Source organism: Anas platyrhynchos, chromosome 3, assembly GCF_047663525.1.
Source record: "Anas platyrhynchos isolate ZD024472 breed Pekin duck chromosome 3, IASCAAS_PekinDuck_T2T, whole genome shotgun sequence".
Taxonomy (NCBI): Eukaryota; Metazoa; Chordata; class Aves; order Anseriformes; family Anatidae; genus Anas; species Anas platyrhynchos.
In genome coordinates, this window is record NC_092589.1 from 39,015,244 (window position 1) to 39,031,792 (window position 16,549).

The 16,549-nt window shown below is 43.1% G+C and overlaps 1 long non-coding RNA gene across 5 annotated transcripts in view; it reads right to left on the bottom strand.

Moving 5' to 3' along the window:
- Positions 1 to 16,549, bottom strand: part of LOC110352708 (uncharacterized) — a 73,950-nt gene that overhangs the window by 42,873 nt on the left and 14,528 nt on the right. For 4 of the 5 annotated variants that reach the window (XR_011808186.1, XR_011808184.1, XR_011808185.1 and 1 more), the window contains one exon: positions 808 to 8,038. This is a non-coding gene — a long non-coding RNA (uncharacterized lncRNA). The remainder of the gene's footprint in view (positions 1 to 807; positions 8,039 to 16,549) is intronic. The other variant, XR_011808182.1, reaches the window with a different exon arrangement.

Here is a 16,549-nt window from a genome sequence, read left to right on the forward strand (position 1 = left end):
TCTGTTAGCTGGACAGTCAGGACAGTCTTTTTTTTTATTATTTTTTAAATCAACAAACTTTAGAGAATGACTCAGCTGTGACCCAAGCTATTTTATGATTATTTTCCAACACAAAGAGATATTCTAAGTCCCAAATGTGGGGACTGGAAGGGAAAGGAAAAATTACAGAGCTTTTGGAGAGTACTAGAACAAAAGAGCTAAGAGGGTTATCACCCTCCAAAGCTTTCAGATAGATAAACAGTCTTCAAAAGCAATATAGATCAGCTGTTCTGGCTCCATAAAATATTCCTGGGCTGGGAGCATCAGTTTTATGACCCAGTGTTCAGACATGGGTGGCCATTCCATCAGAGTGCAAAGGTGACGTGGCAAATGCCTGCATGACTGAGGAACAACATCCTCCAGTACATGCGATCGCTGCGAGCCTCACACATCAGATGCTGAAGGGCCGCAGAATCGATCCTTTTCCAAGAGGTTGGAGCAATGGAAATCACTGCTTTGCTGTTGTTTCTGCACAGATCCCATGTCTGTAGTATGTCTGGTCTTTTTTCACCGCAGTCTTACACTTTGCTTCTCCTGTGAAGATTGCCTTGTATGTTCTCTTACCACCCTCTCTCCACACATTTATGCAAAGGGAGGCAAATGACATTTACTTGCGGTTTGCATAATCTCATCCGTATTTATAGCCACAGGAATTTTGATGCAAATCTTTCCTTTTCCTTCTCCCTTTTCCTTTCCCTTTCCCAATACAAAGACCCTGTAAGGAAAAGAGTTCCACAGAAAATCTGAAAATTCATAATAGTGACTCACATTTATTATGCCCCATCCAGACTTTTCTTATATAAGGCTGAGTCACTCATTAGCTGAACCTTTGCAAAGAAAGAAGAAAATTTGATTTTTTTTCAACATTTGTTCAGATCTCAGTTTTCTCAGTTACAGCAATGCAGGTTATAGCTTCACCAGAATCTTGCTTTAATTCTCTGTGACTTCTCTCTCTCTCTTCTCTCTCTCTCTTTTTTTTTTTTTTTTTTTTGCTAACCTGTAAGACCCACAACAGAAGGGCTCTGCCCAAACAGAGGCAGCAGTGATCCGGTTTGGCTTTTGGGCTGTTACCTGGTACGATTTTAGGTGAAATTGGTTCTCTTGCAACACCTTCTTCCATTTCACATGCTCTGGACATTTCGTATTTATTTTCCAAAGCCCCCACAACACATATGTCACGGAGATATATTCGTCTCCCTGTGCATGTAAGTTGTGTTGTTTGAGAGTTTATTGCTAGTTTGGACCTCTGACTTGCCCTGCCTCGTATATAGCCATCACCCCATTAGCTGCCTAGCCTGCCCAATTTGGGGAAACACAGTGGGTTTGTGCATCTGCTGGTTTGCTCTGAACCTGAACAAGCCTCCCGAGGGCTGCCGTTCCAGCAACACTTCTTTCCAAACCTTTCCTGCCACGCTCTATGAATACAACACGTTTCACCTTTGTTTTTGATCAACCCTTTTTGTGGCCAATCATTTAATGTGGAATTTGAGGAAATCATAATCTTCATGGAACCCTTAATATTTATTTTTTTTCACCTTTAGGTACAAATCACACATTTTCTTGTCATGCTGCACGTCGTAGTGCCCTAGGTTTCATTGACAAAGCTTGTTTATGATGTCGGTGGGTATTGTCTAGATGGCAAAACAAACAGATTTACCAGATTTTCCCAAGAAGAATGTTTAGGAACCCATGCGGCTTCAACAACTGATGGAAAGATGATCAAGAAAAATAACCTGCTCTGGACTTCTTAATTATATAGGAATAACCAGTGCAATGTCTTTGTCCAGTGGGAAAACAAAGTGAGCATTTAAAGATGTGCTGGTTGGGTGACTGGCAATTAAATCACATGCAGAGCAGTGAAAGGTAATTTCTATCTTGCAAGGATTTTGTGCTTGTGTTTGGATGTGTATGCCCCTTCACTGCTCAGTAGACAGCAGCATAACCCTGTGCAAGCTTTTCAGTGTGTTGCAGCTGCCAATGCACTTCACATCTGTTTGGAGGGGAAGGTCTCCGGGGTTAGGCAGAGAGTTCAAGCCCCATGCTTAGTTTGAAACTCATCCTGCAGCTGGCTCCCACACCTCTGAGATTCCTATCACTGTGTCCCTGGACAAAAAGCTGTCCCAAAGTGGCAAATCACTGTCACATCTGCTCTCTATCAAAAGCCAGTCAGCAATTACATACACCTAACTCATTTAGACACTTGCATCAAGTAGCTACATTGATACAAACAGACGGGCACCAAATATTTGGCTCTAAATGAGGAGATGCTTCAGGCAGAAATGCTCACAGTGAGGCCATGATTTCAGAGAGATGTTAAGCCAGGATGGGACAGCGGTCCCATCCTGCCCTTACTTGCCCTTTTGCTGGTGTCAGCTCAAGCATTTGTGCAGCCTCACGGTCCACAGGGTGAAAGAAATGATCCAGTGAAAGACAGCCTGTCATCAGCAAAAAATAAAGGTAAGTCTCAGCACAGAGAGATGGTCTAACCCCCACCAGCATGTCCACGGCCACCATGGAGGAGGTGGCAAAGCCCCCAGAGAGTCAGGAGACCACCAGACAGAGGGCACACCAAGATGAGATCTCTGAGGTCCAAGCACACGTGCACGTTTTTTCCACATAAGTTGCAGTTAGACTTGATGATCTTTGTGGGTCCCTTCCATCTGAACTATTCCATTCTCACGTAAATACCTCTGACTGTTTTGCCTACTGAGTACATTGTAAATAAATAATTTGGATTGCATTTTACCTTAACCTAACTGAAGTAACGGTGACTCACAGTAACTTGCATACCTTTCTTGTCCAAAGGGTGCAGGGGAAGCGCAGTGAATCTGCACACCGGAGCTCTAGGTCACCATCAGAAGTGCCCAAGAAATGCCCTTGCAGGGCATTTTCCAGAGCACCCGGAGGGTAAAGAAGCATACCACAAATAAGTTGCATAAGACAGTGTGAGAGATGGCACTGGGGGTCAGAAGAAAAAGAAATGTGTGCCACCTACCCCAGAAAACATGACTTGACAATTTCTTACACAGAGGTAAGCCGCAGGAACAGGGATTTCAGCCTCTTAGCATCAACACATTGAGTTGAGCTGAAAACAAGAACAATATGCCAAACGTTTATTCTGAAAATGAAAATTGATCTGCTCACAGCCAGTTCTGCACTTTGCTTTTCTGTTGACACAAAAGGGTCAATATTTGCTATTCTCTGGCTCCTATGGGCTTGCCACCAATACGTATTTGCATGGAGCTCAGCACTACCCAGGTTTCTTGACAGTAAGCCAGAAGGGCACAAATGTACTCAGAGGTTTTATAAATGACTAGGAAATCCCTCTCCAAAGTACTAATTCTCACAGACAAGTGTTTTGAAGTACTCACCTCATTTAGGTACAGTGTAAATATGACTTTCAAGAAAAAAAATGCCCTGTTTTAGCCGTAGATCAGCTTGAGTGTCAAAATGAACGTCTGAGTAGATCCTCCTGCACCACACTCTGCCAAGCAGTGTTAGTGTTGCGGGCCAAGATCAATTGAAGAAATGTGAATCACATCTACCTCATTGAATCCTGTTATCATTATTACTTCCCAGCTCATTTTTCCTTCCCAGCACAAGGCTTTCTGAGCACAGGAGTTCACTGAGCTCCTGGTAACTTGCCATGCACACTGCCAGAGCTGGCATTTATCAGGCTTTGTTGGAGGGACGTTGAAGCTTCCGTGCTTGCAGTCCCTGTTCGCACACGCTACCTCTGTGTGATGTTAGCGTGTCATTGAGCAGTCCAGCTTCTTGAAAGCTGCACCAGCAGCCTCGTTGGTTCGTTTTTTCCATTTATGAAATATATAGTTTTAAAAGGTTGTATTATCACAGGTTTTTGTTGTTAGCAGCACATCTAATTCCACTGAGATCGCATTTGTTTTGGATGTGACTGCCCATCATGGAGTTTGCTAATTCTTTTATTTTCTGCTACTAGTATTAATGAGCTAATGGCTCACCTTCATGTTTTTGGTGCCTTTGCATTAGCATACTTTGGAATGAACTACATAGCTCAAAAAAAAAAAAAAAAAAGTGCTAAAGAGACTTAAATTAGTCATAAAAGGGATTACACATTCAAAATAAAATTATTCTTTCATTTGTCTCCTTAGGAGCTTCTTTGACAACATCTGAAGACAAGGCAACACCTCCCACTAAATTGTGACACGTTGACTTTCATTTTTAGGCACCAAATATTGGAGAATGAACACTCAAAACTACTGTGTCCTGCTGCTCAGCTTCCCTGTTCACATCTACAGACGAGTGAAGTGTGGGCAAGGACAATAACTATTAATATAGCTGATTTTATACAAGGATTAACTAATTCTCAGGCAAGTAAAACCTGACTCCAAAGAGGAACTGTTCCCAAATTTTCATGCATATGTTAAATGAGGAATGAGCAACAGAGGTGGGGAGAGAAAAGGGCTCTTCTCTTTGTCCCCAGTTCTGCCCCTCATTAAAGCAGTATTGCTGAGGATGCTCACAGTGCAAGTCCCTGCCCACTCCAGCATTTTGGGGATGCGCTGGCAGCCTCTGTGCTCCTCTCACTGGCAGAGGCTTGGACCACTGGCAGCATGGAGTGCAGCTCTGAGTTCAGCCAGGGGAAGCTGGCATAAGTATGGCAAAGAACAAGCTGGTTTTAGCCTGATAGGCACTATCAGAGCCTAAGGTATCCAGAACAACATTTTTAAAAATCTTTTTCAAGCAACAGAGTACTTATGAAATATCAAAGTGCATCTCCAACCCACTGAGCAAGCCTACCTCAGTATATACCCTTCCAACAAGAACAGCATTTATTCTGAGAACTGGAAATTTCTTTTAGACTTTTACCCTTCATAGACTGCCATGTTTTTAAGTTTCTCTTTTCATCATGAACTTGACTTTCTCATTAAGCCACTCATATACTTGAAGTATCTGTCAGGGACACTGGGTGAAGTAATGCTGATGACTACATGTTCCCAGTAATCAATACCTTGCATGCATGTGATTTTAAAAATAAAAAATAAAAAAGAGAGAGAGAAAGAAATGCTACTATTATTAGGGCCATAAGTTTTGGGGGAATTTGCCCATGCTCTGTGGTAGGTTAACCAGTTTCAGGTTGAAGAACTTTAAGAAAGCAGTCTACATCCAGCCTGACATTTTTATGACATGTTTAACTGAGGAGCTTATAATTAACTTCCGAGGCACATTGTTCATTTCAGGAATGACTGGCCATCTCTCCCACCCATCCCTGCCTTTGCCCACTTTACAGCCTGTGACTGGAAAAGCTGAAGTTATAACAAACCTTCTGCTGGAAAGGCAGAAGACTAAATTGGACTTAAGGGGAGAAATTTAATACAATACTGTTAACTCTGACAGTCATTTTGTAACACCAAAGCTGGAAAACAGTGCTCTCAGCTCTCTGATGTTCAGATTTCTCCCTCTGTAAAATGGGATTAATAGTACTTACCTATTCCACAGACATGTTGAGACAATTTGTCTACCACAATTTGAAGTCCTCATCTGAGAGATGCTTCAACAAAGCAGATTATTATTAAAATCACAGTCCTTTTGGAAAAGCAGTTAAAAATAATACTTTGTATGTTCAAGTGCATGCTCTAGTCTGTTTTCCACTGCTGGTCTTCATTGTATATTTGTTGGTGTATTTTAAGAATGGCATGGCTGCAAACAAATAACATCTGCCTGAGAAGTTTTCTTTCAAACAATACCAAAAAAAATGGGCAGATGAAATGGAGGGAGCTCTTTGCCATCTCTTGGGTCTTTTCTTTCTCACCAGGTACAAGGCTAGAAAACAATAAAGTGGAGCACCATAAATGACAGAAATCTGCATGCCATTGTCTCATTTGATGCTTGCTGCAGAGAACATGCATTTTACGGTTTTCAGTCATCATCTTTGCATGAGTAATGATCCATTTTGTTGCTAAGGATCTCTACTGGTGGCAAATTAATATGTGTGGATACATTAAGCATGTTTTCCCTTGAATGTGTGATTGTTTCACTTCCCCCTCCTCAGAATACAAACAAATGCTGCTGTGCCTCACCGCGGTGTGAATCAGTAGGATCTTCCAGTTTTGCAGGCACAACCAGAAAACAAAAAATGACACATTTTTCACACAAGTTAAAAATATCTCAAAACAAACCTCTTTGTCACACAGGGCTGCATTCTGATCTTAGAAAATGCATGAAATAGGAGTAGATCCATGGAAGAGAAAGAAATTATTCTGTACTTCCCCTAGAACTGAGGATTTTGGTCCTCTGAAGATGTGAAATATGTACAAGCTCCTCAGCTTCCATCTTCTCCCTGCACTACCCCACCAACAGCCCGGGTCCCAGGAGCTCCTGCTTCTTACTTTTCCAAACCACATTTGGCACCTTTTCACCTCATTTTCCTGGCCACACAAACACACTTAGTTAGGGAGAGTCTACTTGATGTTATACAACTGCAAGATGTCTGTCCTTCAAAGGAAATTATGTAGGTATATTTGAACAACAATTAAACAACATTTCATATTTGAAATGTCTTTCAAATAACCTTATGCTACAGGCCAAAGAAACCGCTCCCAAGCAACTGCAAGTTCCTATGTGGCTGACATGGATTTTACCTTTTCAAGTGGAAAGGCACACCAGGCCAATGAGCTGATAATGCGTGGTCAAGCATAGTTTTGAATTTCCTCATAAATCTGGCATCATAAATTTGGTACTTGTGTAAACAAAAGGGGAAAAAAAAGAAAAAAGGATAAACATTCCTATAAATCTTAGAGCACTTACCCTGAAGATCAGAACAGTTCCTTGAGTAAATATGTAATTAGAAAGTGTTACAAAGTGCATTTAATTTACTTCAGAGATGAGAGTAACTCCGCTGGAACCTTTCTGGTCCTTCAACTGCATAAATACCTACAATTAGATTTATTTTACTTTATTTTTTACTAGACAAGACATGCTATGAATCCACTGGAAAAGAGCAATCCCAGAGCTAGCCATATATCCATTTGGTGCTTATGTAGCTTTTCATTAATATTTTGAAATTATTGGATTTCAGACCTTTTTATGAAGAAAAGACAAACGACATCTCCCCATCAGAACCAACCTGAGACATCAAGCTTCTTAAACTGCGTTATTCCCCCATCCTCCATTTCTTAGAATATCTGAACAGACACTGAGCCGATACATTTAAAATTACTAGGGAAAAATGATTTCTTGGCTGTCACTTTGCCAAGTTTCACTGTGAAATGTGTTTTTGTATCTCCATTATGAAACTCCACAAGTAGGGAGCAAAGACCGAGCAGCACTGGGAGGGATACTGAGCTGCAGTCACAGCGAAGCAAAGCAGCCCACTGCCAAGCCTGCACCCATGTACGAGCTGAAATACCAGGCGAGGAGCACTGAGGAGGCTTTTGTGGCTGACCAGAGCATCCGTGTGTGTCTGCCTGGGCTTTGCAGCTCCAGCAAACACCTTGAACAGCAGCAATTGCAATTTTGTGATAGTGCTCAATGGCATAGCCATTTTCTTTCACGCTAAATATGATCTGAGGTAAGGTGCTGAAGAGTCGGCAACTATGACATTGAGTGAGTCTCAAGTCATACGTGTGCTTTTACCAACGTCACCATCACTTGCTTTTTCCCGATTTCACATATGCATTAGGAAAAATTAAACAATTTTACTATTAAAACCATCTTGACACTACTGGGTCTCAGATCTTTTTATGGACATAAGAAAAATGACATCTCCGCATCAGTAGCCAGAAAGGCCACCGTTTGCCTCATAAAATAAATAACTCTGTTATTTTTAACTTTAAAGTTCAAAAACCAGTTTGCTGTCTTTGAATCCGATTGACGCATTACAATGAAATGCAGAAGCAATTATGAAAAACTTACCGTTTTGTGCTATATATCATTGCTTCATTATTTCTAGCTGTTGAACTTGGATCGGCTTGGTGGCATGAACAGATTTTCCAACAGGTAATCGACTTCAAGAGAACGCCTGGAATAATTTTCGCTGGCTGTTACACTGAGAATGAGTCTCCTTCCATTAATTAATCACTTTGGGGGAAATGTTTCTTTCTGAATAAACTCATTATTTTTAAACACATGACATTTGGCTGTATAAATAAGCTCTAGAACTGTGATTTAAAACGTGTGCTTACTGTAGGCATGGTATGCCATGGATAGCAGAGCCTCCTCTGCATTTTCTGGAATGACTTCATCTTCTGATTACAAAGAAAAGGAGGCAGGGAAATGAACTGACTTGTGATTTCACCCACTTATTATCAGGATTTAATACTTGCGTGACTTTTGAATCTAAAGATGCCCACAAGGGGACATCAACTGTGTACCCAGAGAGACTGAAGCATACTCACAGAAAGCAAAAGCACATCTAAAGATGACAGAACCCAACCAAACCCAAACCAAGATGCAACAAATTAGTCTTTGCTAACACAGAGATACTCCCTCAGGCTCCCCTGCCTCAGTTCAGTGACAGTCATTCAAAACTTACTTCATTTTAAAATGGTTTTCACACGATGAGGCTTGGGCAGATGTTCTCTTCCAAATCTGGTTTTACCATCTGAGGATATTACTACCCACATTGCTAACGAAAGGTTACAATCTCCCAGCTAATTTTATCTCAAGTGTATTGAGATTTCTCATCAGCAGAGCTGGGTGGAAGTCTGCCTCCAATACAGAAGCCGAGTTAACAACACCAATTAACAAAAATAATAATAATCTCGCCAGCAAAAACGCAGAGTGCCTAGTAACAATTTCTGGCTGCAAGTCTAAAAAAGCCAAAGAAAATAATTTTCCTTGCAATGAATGACTAGATGTGCAACTACTTGACTAGGGGAATGGAGTTAGTCCTGGTACTCATTGCCACAAAATGCTGTGGTTTGCAAAAAGTTTATGTTGATTTCAGGAGATGAAATATGTTGATAAAGGGTAGGGCCATTGCTTGCTGGACCACGATGGTCTGGATGCTGAGGTTAAAGCCTCTGACAATCAGAAGGATGTATACCTTCTGTAAGAATTTGCTGCTAGCCATAGATACCTATAGGGCGTCTACCTGTCCCAGAAGGGTCGTTTTTATCCTGACAGAGTTGCTCTGCATCAATTTTTCAGAAGTACCTGTAAGGGAACAGTGGCTTCAAGCTCAGTCTGGACCACTTGGCTTTTGTCTTTTCCTCCCTGCTTTTTCCTAGCCTTCATACAAAGGAGGACTTCACACCACAACAGACCCCAGCCCATCCAGGCTGAATTCAACTCAAAGTACTCTGCTCCAAAAACCCATCCCTGCCACTTCCACCGGAGGAGGCACACCAGCAGTGACAGAAGTATTAGCGTTTCACTGGAAGCATCAGAAGCCAGACAGGTGTTTTCTATGCCTGGTATGCCAGCCCACACTGGGCAGTAGTTCACACAGGTAGGTACAAATTTAACATGATGCTCCAGAGTGTGCAATTGGAGCAAACACTCTGATAATGATGGTTTTTAAGGGTCCCAACTAAAAGCAGCGTTTTTCTAGCCACACCACTCAAGCATCTCCCTCACTTGGTCTTACCCTGGCCCCAGGCCAGCAGCAACAAGGGAGCAGGAGCCGTCCTGCCTGGCAGCCCCGGCAGCCTGCGCCCTCGGCTCCCACCGGCCCGCTGAGCAACGCGGACAGGAAGGGAGCTGCAGCTGCAGCTTTGGCTGCACTTCACTCAGAAGGTATGCAGCCACAACTCCAAAACACCGAGCACTTTACTGACCTTCTTAGAGAACTAGCTAAAACAGGAGAAAAAAAATAACAAAAATAAAAAATAAACTAAAATTTATTAAATTCATTTAAACTTTTTTTTTTTTTCAGTCATTTGGGAAGCTCCAGTCTGCATGATGACTACAAAAGCAATGCATCCGACAGACTTGCCACATAATTTGAATGTGTCTGCACAAGATGAAAATTCAAACCTTCCCTACTTAAGCTATCAATCAAAGTGAAGCTAAAATTACAGCTTAACAAGCAGGTATACATGTTTTAGTTAGCAAATGAGGCAAGCAGGGCACAGTATTTTTAGATGCAGTTATGAGGAAAAGGGTGAAAAATAGAAGGAGGAAGGAAGGAAAAATTGTGTCTCTTAGCTTGGCTCAGGCTTCTGAAGTTTCAGCTAACATTGGCGATGTTTGGGTATGATGCTTCTCCTAATGGCATTCAAGAAGTCTCTCGGACTATTGGTGTGCATGTAATTATACTGCAATTTTAAAATATATATATATGAGCTAGAAAAGAGTGACTGAAACCTCCCCAAAACTTACAAATTACTTATGAGCTGCTTTATTAGGTGAGCCCAGAGGGTTAGGATGATCATAAAACACTGCTTTTCAAGCAGATGCTCACCAAAATCCAATGCACATCAAGTTGATGTGCCTTCCAGCTGAACCCACAGAGAACTTTGGGATTACTAAATCCGGATCAACATTGAGCTGCTTTTCTCTCTCAAACTATGGAAACGATTTGCCCAAACATAGCCATCATTCATCTCCCCTAACACCGCACAATAACATGCCAGTCACAGCGCTGCTGATCTGACTCTAGTCTGGGCCGTCGGACCCGCAGCCAGCCAAGTTTCCATTCCCTGCATTGTATCAGCGAAACTGCTTCCCGTAACGCTGGGTGATGGAAGGGGACATCTCATTTATCTTGCAGGTGCGCTGAACTCGTTGCCGAGCATATTAATGAAAGTGACAAATAGGCTACGGCCTACCACAAAAGCTTTGTGGGTCTGGAACCACTTGCACGTTTGCAAGAGAGTTCACAGCAAAACACCCGTGTGCTCGCTGATGGAAGCCGCAGCTCCAGCAGAGGCATTGCTGCTGCTGCTCACATCTTTCCCCAAGGCTGCTGGACAAAAGTGCTCACCCTGACTGCTTTAACTCTGCCCATGACGTGACTACATGCATTTGTGCTTGTCCTACTTCTGCTGCATACCTGTAGGCGCTGCCTACTTCTGCTCCAGAGCAGAACAGTCAAAGGAGGCATCTTTTGCTTTGCTGCCAGCATCTCAGAGAGTTTTTCAGGTACCCAGGAAGCAAGTAGGTCCTCATTCCCCAGGCCTCATGCCCTTGTGTTCCTCCTTGTTCCCCTCTGGTTCCCAAGGTGGGGCTGTGGTGGGTGCTCACATGGGGCTCATGGTCCCTGGTCAGCTCTGGGGCAGCCTCAGGACCCTCGCCCTGCCTTGCCTTGTCCCAGCAGTACCTACACAGCTCCTGCTGCTCAGCTGTGGTCCTCTCAGCTGCCTCACGAGGTTCAGTCACTGCCTTCTGGAGGCCCAGATCTTAAGAGACAGAAGATACGAGGCCTCATCTTCGGGGTCAGGATCAGCAGTTTTGGCTACAGCATTCCTGGAAACACTCATAAGTAGACCTTCCAGGTATGTCCTGGATGTTAATTTGGGGCTTAATTCAGAAACAAAAGGAATTTTCCCTAGCTTTATTACATGCAAACACACACAAACACAAGCGCAGTCACAATTGCACTAGGAATAAATGAGTTCATCCTGGCACCCCTTGCAATGAAGAAAACCACAACGGAGGATGCCAGAACTCTGCCCTGTCCTCATCTTTTGGCACATTTTGCTCCTGATTCCCAATCTTCTGCCTTGGCTAAAGCATATCCACCCGTGGCAGCACTGGATTCAGGTCACAGAAGCTGGACATTTTTGCTAGAATTTGATTTAAACTGGAGCTGCCCTGGTAAACTGCTTATCATAAATAACATAAGACCGTCTTCTCAAAAAGATGTTGCAAAAACCTGTTTGCAAAAGACAGAAAGTCAGTTGTGAAAAGCTAGCTGTTTCTCATAGCAGAACAGTTTATTTGCTAATGTCTAGTGGAAATGGAAGAAAAAAACCTCAAGGGTGCTGCTTGATTCATTTTCAAAATAATCAGACAGAGTTTGAAGCAAAGGCTAGCTGGTTTCATGATACCAGAATCTGCTGAATGCTATTCTTGTTGGTTGGATGAATATGGGGAGTGGGGTTCTCTGTTTCTTTTCACACGTCTTTCTCCAAAAGGAATTATTTCATCCTAAATGGCAGCTAGTAACCCGCTGAAGAGGGAAAATAGACCAGCTGGTAGTGAAGAGTCAACTGTCTGGCCCCAGCTGGGGACTGAAACAAGAAGCCTTTTTGTATTACTCTTTAGCCCATCCTGGGGTGTGACTCATTAGTGTCTTCATGTCTCATCGAGATGTTTTGGTCAGTCTTTTAATTTTAAGAACAGTCTGATCTGTTTTTCCTTTTCTTTCGGGGTGCACGCTGTGTTTTCTTGCAGCTTCTACACTCTCCTGTCTGCTGGAGCCGCTTCAGGTTCAAGACTTCAATTAGGAGGAAGAAAGGTTGCTGAGCCAAACAAAAGACCTGTGGTGAGCTTTTGTCCTCCACCAGCAATTAGCTCAAAGTTAAAGCAGAAGTTGGAACCTCTGAGCTGCTGCAGTCCCACAGGTGTGAGCAGGCGGAGCAGGGCAGCTCGCTCAGGAGGGCCTGGGCTGGTGCCCTGAGCTCAGGACGGGGCCTGCACAGGATGGAAACACAGGGAGGCTGAATCTCTGCTTCAACAAGAAATTTTGCTGAAGTGCAGCATGTGCAGGAGAGTCTGGGGACAAGCTAAGGCAGCTGTGCTTATTGATTTTGACAGGTTTTTCTTTTGCTCAGGAGATTTCAGCCGCAGCTGGCAAATCTCCTGGAAAAAAACAACTTGTCCAGTGGGTGCTAGTAAAAACAGGTCCTCTCCCCAGCCAAAGCACCTCAGCAAGCAAACAGCACGGATGAGACAGGAAAGTCTGAGAATAAAGTCAGAAGTAGGAGTGCTGGGGAATGGAAAAGTAGAACCTGAGAGCAGAGTAAACTACCTGAAATAAAGTCAAAGACATCCATTATGCAAGTCTTGATCTATCCAAGCATCCCATTTTAAATCATCCTTTATTCTCTGAAACCTTGTAAGATCATAGCCTGGATGAAAACTCCAGTTGCAATTCTCACAGCTTCAAGAGCCTGTTTTCCTGGGTTGCCTTTCTCTGTGGGGGAGCAAAGCGAGTATAAGCAGGATCTATAAGAGGAACAAGGAGGGGAAAGTGAGGAGTAGATTTCTGATAGCTTGGAAAGAAGACGCGATGGACGGACAAAAGAAAGGTTCAGTGTGGAAGAAAACTAAAGGCAGAGCATGAGCAGGCTGTTGGCCACAACAAGAGTACCTCGAGGTGTACACATACAAGCCTTACTGGTGTTGGTTGGGGCCCAGGCAGCTGAGAGCCATGCTGGTGAACACACATTTGACTGAAATTTTGGAAGTGGATCAGCCCAGGGCACACCAGAGCCAAAGGGAAATATTTCTCATAGAGGGCCTGTGCTGATGCAAAGACCAATGCGGAGGCTGCCTTGGGATTTTCTGGGTGAACTGAGCCCTCGTGGTTGCAGGGAAATTCTGTAGCTAAGTCATTCCAACCGCAAACTTTAATATTAATTGTGTGTGTGCATTTCCCCTACCATGTTTATCAGCCTGGAAAATTAAGAGATGAGGAAAACAAGTAATGCCATGCCATGCTCCACTGGCTCTTCCCACTTAACATGGAGTGTCACCAAAGCCAGCTGCAATGAATTCAGAAAAGAAAATTTGGGCAGCTGCTATTTCCACTGCAACCATGCTCATTTGTGCCCACTAAAAATACCACCTCTGATACCACAAGAGCAGTTTACTTGAACTCATCGGAGTCAGAAAGAGGTCTGTCCCTCAGGAAACAAGACTACCACAGAAAAGGTTGTTTGGAGAGATTTTTTTTCTTTCTTTGCCTTTCTGCCCTAGCTGTATTTTTATGTGCACTCCAGAATAAGCACTGCTGTAACCAGTTTCTTTCATATCATAGACCCTGGTACTCAGCACTCCTGCACTCTGCCCTCCTTTCATTGTATTCCTTTTGCCAAGCTGTAACCACTTTTTCTGAATCGACCTCGATGACTCTGTCCAGCCTGAAGATTTGTGAATATTTTGAGCAAAACTGTTGGTCTGTTTCCAAAGCAGAAGCTGTTGTTTGAGATTTTCCCCATAACATCCTTGCATGAGCAACTCTGAACCACATGCTCTGGAGCACAGACCTGATATGTGTTACTGTGGTGGCCTTTGTATTTAAAGACTAAAACTTCCCACAGAAATTTCCCCGAAATGCGAGTATTTGGGAGGGGGGAAGAAAAAGAAACCACACAGCCAAAACCCTCCTCTAATAGTTCGCATGCACTCAATAGAAGTTTATAGCACAAATTCATCTCCCCAGATTTCATCTGTGTTCAGCAAGTTCCCACATCCTCTGATACTCTGGTGAAGAAACAGAGAAGATCCTGAGAGGTCTGCAGCCAACGGGCAGACAGAAGGAAAGAAAAGACACCCTAGGAAGCAAGGATAACCTCTTGATTCTACCTACACACACTGCAGAAATGCACTAGGCATACACCAACTTTTACAAGCAGACATAAACACTGTTAATTACTTTATACTGTAATCGTGACACTGGTTGTAACTCTGACCCGTTCCACGCTGTACATCCAGCAGTACAGGAGTTAAACAGACAGGGACTGAGAACAGGGATCAATTGTTGAGATTCAAGACAAGAGGATACAGAGGGATATTTGTGTGCCTGCGATCTGGACTTGGAAAGAGTATCGGGAAGAAAACAAAAGAAATCATAATGAATTGTGGCACTTCAGGCTTTTCAAACGTGGTGCAAACATTAACTGACAGGATTATCTTGAAGGCAAATTCCAGACAACAGCGTAGGTAAAGAAATGATCTCAGAGAAATATGCAGCCGGGAAAAGGAGAAAGGAATTTGCTCTGGAAAGAGACTGTTGGCCATGAAGGGTAAACCAGCCCTGGCACATGCCTTAGAACAGATACTTCTGGGGATTTGTGGAGGAGTTCAGCACACAGATGGGAGCTTACGGGAGCAATAGGTCAGGCTCCTTTGCCAGCCACTAGGACAAGAAGGTTTTGGCATCATTAATACCGGATTAACATATTTATTCACAAACACACACAGCTGCAGAAGGAAAGTTCTGACCCTGGGGTGCTGATGCATCACTGTCCTCAGCTCCCCTCCACCAGTGGGCTTCTGGTGCTTTTTCCCACAGTAAATCTCTTTCTCCTCCCCTACCTCTGAACTAGCAATTTCCTAACTCTTAGATTAACAGCACTTCAGTGGAGTATGAACAATGGGTTTGCACACTACATCGTCCAAAGAGGTACGTACAAGTCAGAAGAAAGAAGGAACAATACTCGCAGGCTGATAATCTCAACACCAACAGGAAGGGCAGAGTCACCTGTTAAAACAATATATTTGGAGCTGAACTCAGTAAGAATTTCTACTTTGGTTTATTCTTGCTACTTCTATAGTTTCACAGGTAAAAGTACACTTAGTGTAGAGGTACCTGCAAGAAGTACTTTGCTTTCATGCCCATTTAGTAATGGCTATGAAAGAAGGCAGGGTGATGGAGAACAGTTTGGTAGGAACTGGGGGTTTATACAGAGCATAATAGAGAGAGCTGTGCAGTAACTGATCTGTCAGCTTGACAGCTGTCCTGGAAAAGTAGAATGGGGGAAAGATTTATTTCAGGTTGGCCTAAACTTATTTTCAGTTTTTCCTGCCAAAAGGAAAAAAAAAAAAATCAAAAATTCTGAAAAACATGAGAAATTCAGTCAGGAATAGAAGCCTGGAGCTGCGCTCCAAACTGTGACTGCTGAGCAGAGCTGCCATGCTGTCAGCTTTTGGCTTCTTGCCTAATGGTCATAAGAAAGAATTTATATGGAAAACCGTCGCTAATACAAATCATATTTTAAACTTTTGATCAGCCATTAAATTTTGACTTCTCAAGAACTGACAACTAATTCACGCTCTGTACCAACAAGCTTGGTGTTATTAAAAACATTCCAGGCCAACAATACCAGTAATGTCACCAGCATGGTTTCTGTCGTGCCAAGAGCTATATTAAAAAGAAACCCATGCATAGCAAGGAACAAGAAACATATGTAGGTGATTTAGACACACACAATTGTTTGGGGGAGGTTTGTTTTCTTTTGTGATGTCTTCAATTATGAGTCCATGGGAAATCAGTGCAAGTATCGAAATTATCATAATGAAACACTTAATTTCCTAGCTGGTCTGTGCAGCAATCATGACAGCAAGATGCTGCCACGTCCAACTTCTGTGAAGAAACTAAGTGGCGAGCAGTCATGGCATAGCTCATCAGGCTGCAACCTTTTCTTCTGAGGGTAAATCCCAGTAGAGACAAGTGACTTGGCTGTTATGATCACTTATATGAAAGTGATCATATATATCACTTATATGAAAGTGACACCCAAAACTGTACACAGTACTCGAGGTGAGGCCTCAACCATGCTTCACCTCAGCAGCAAGCATGGAGAGGCCCTTCAGGGGAGGAGGGCTCTGCCTTAGGTCCTGGGGACACAGGAGGCAGCAC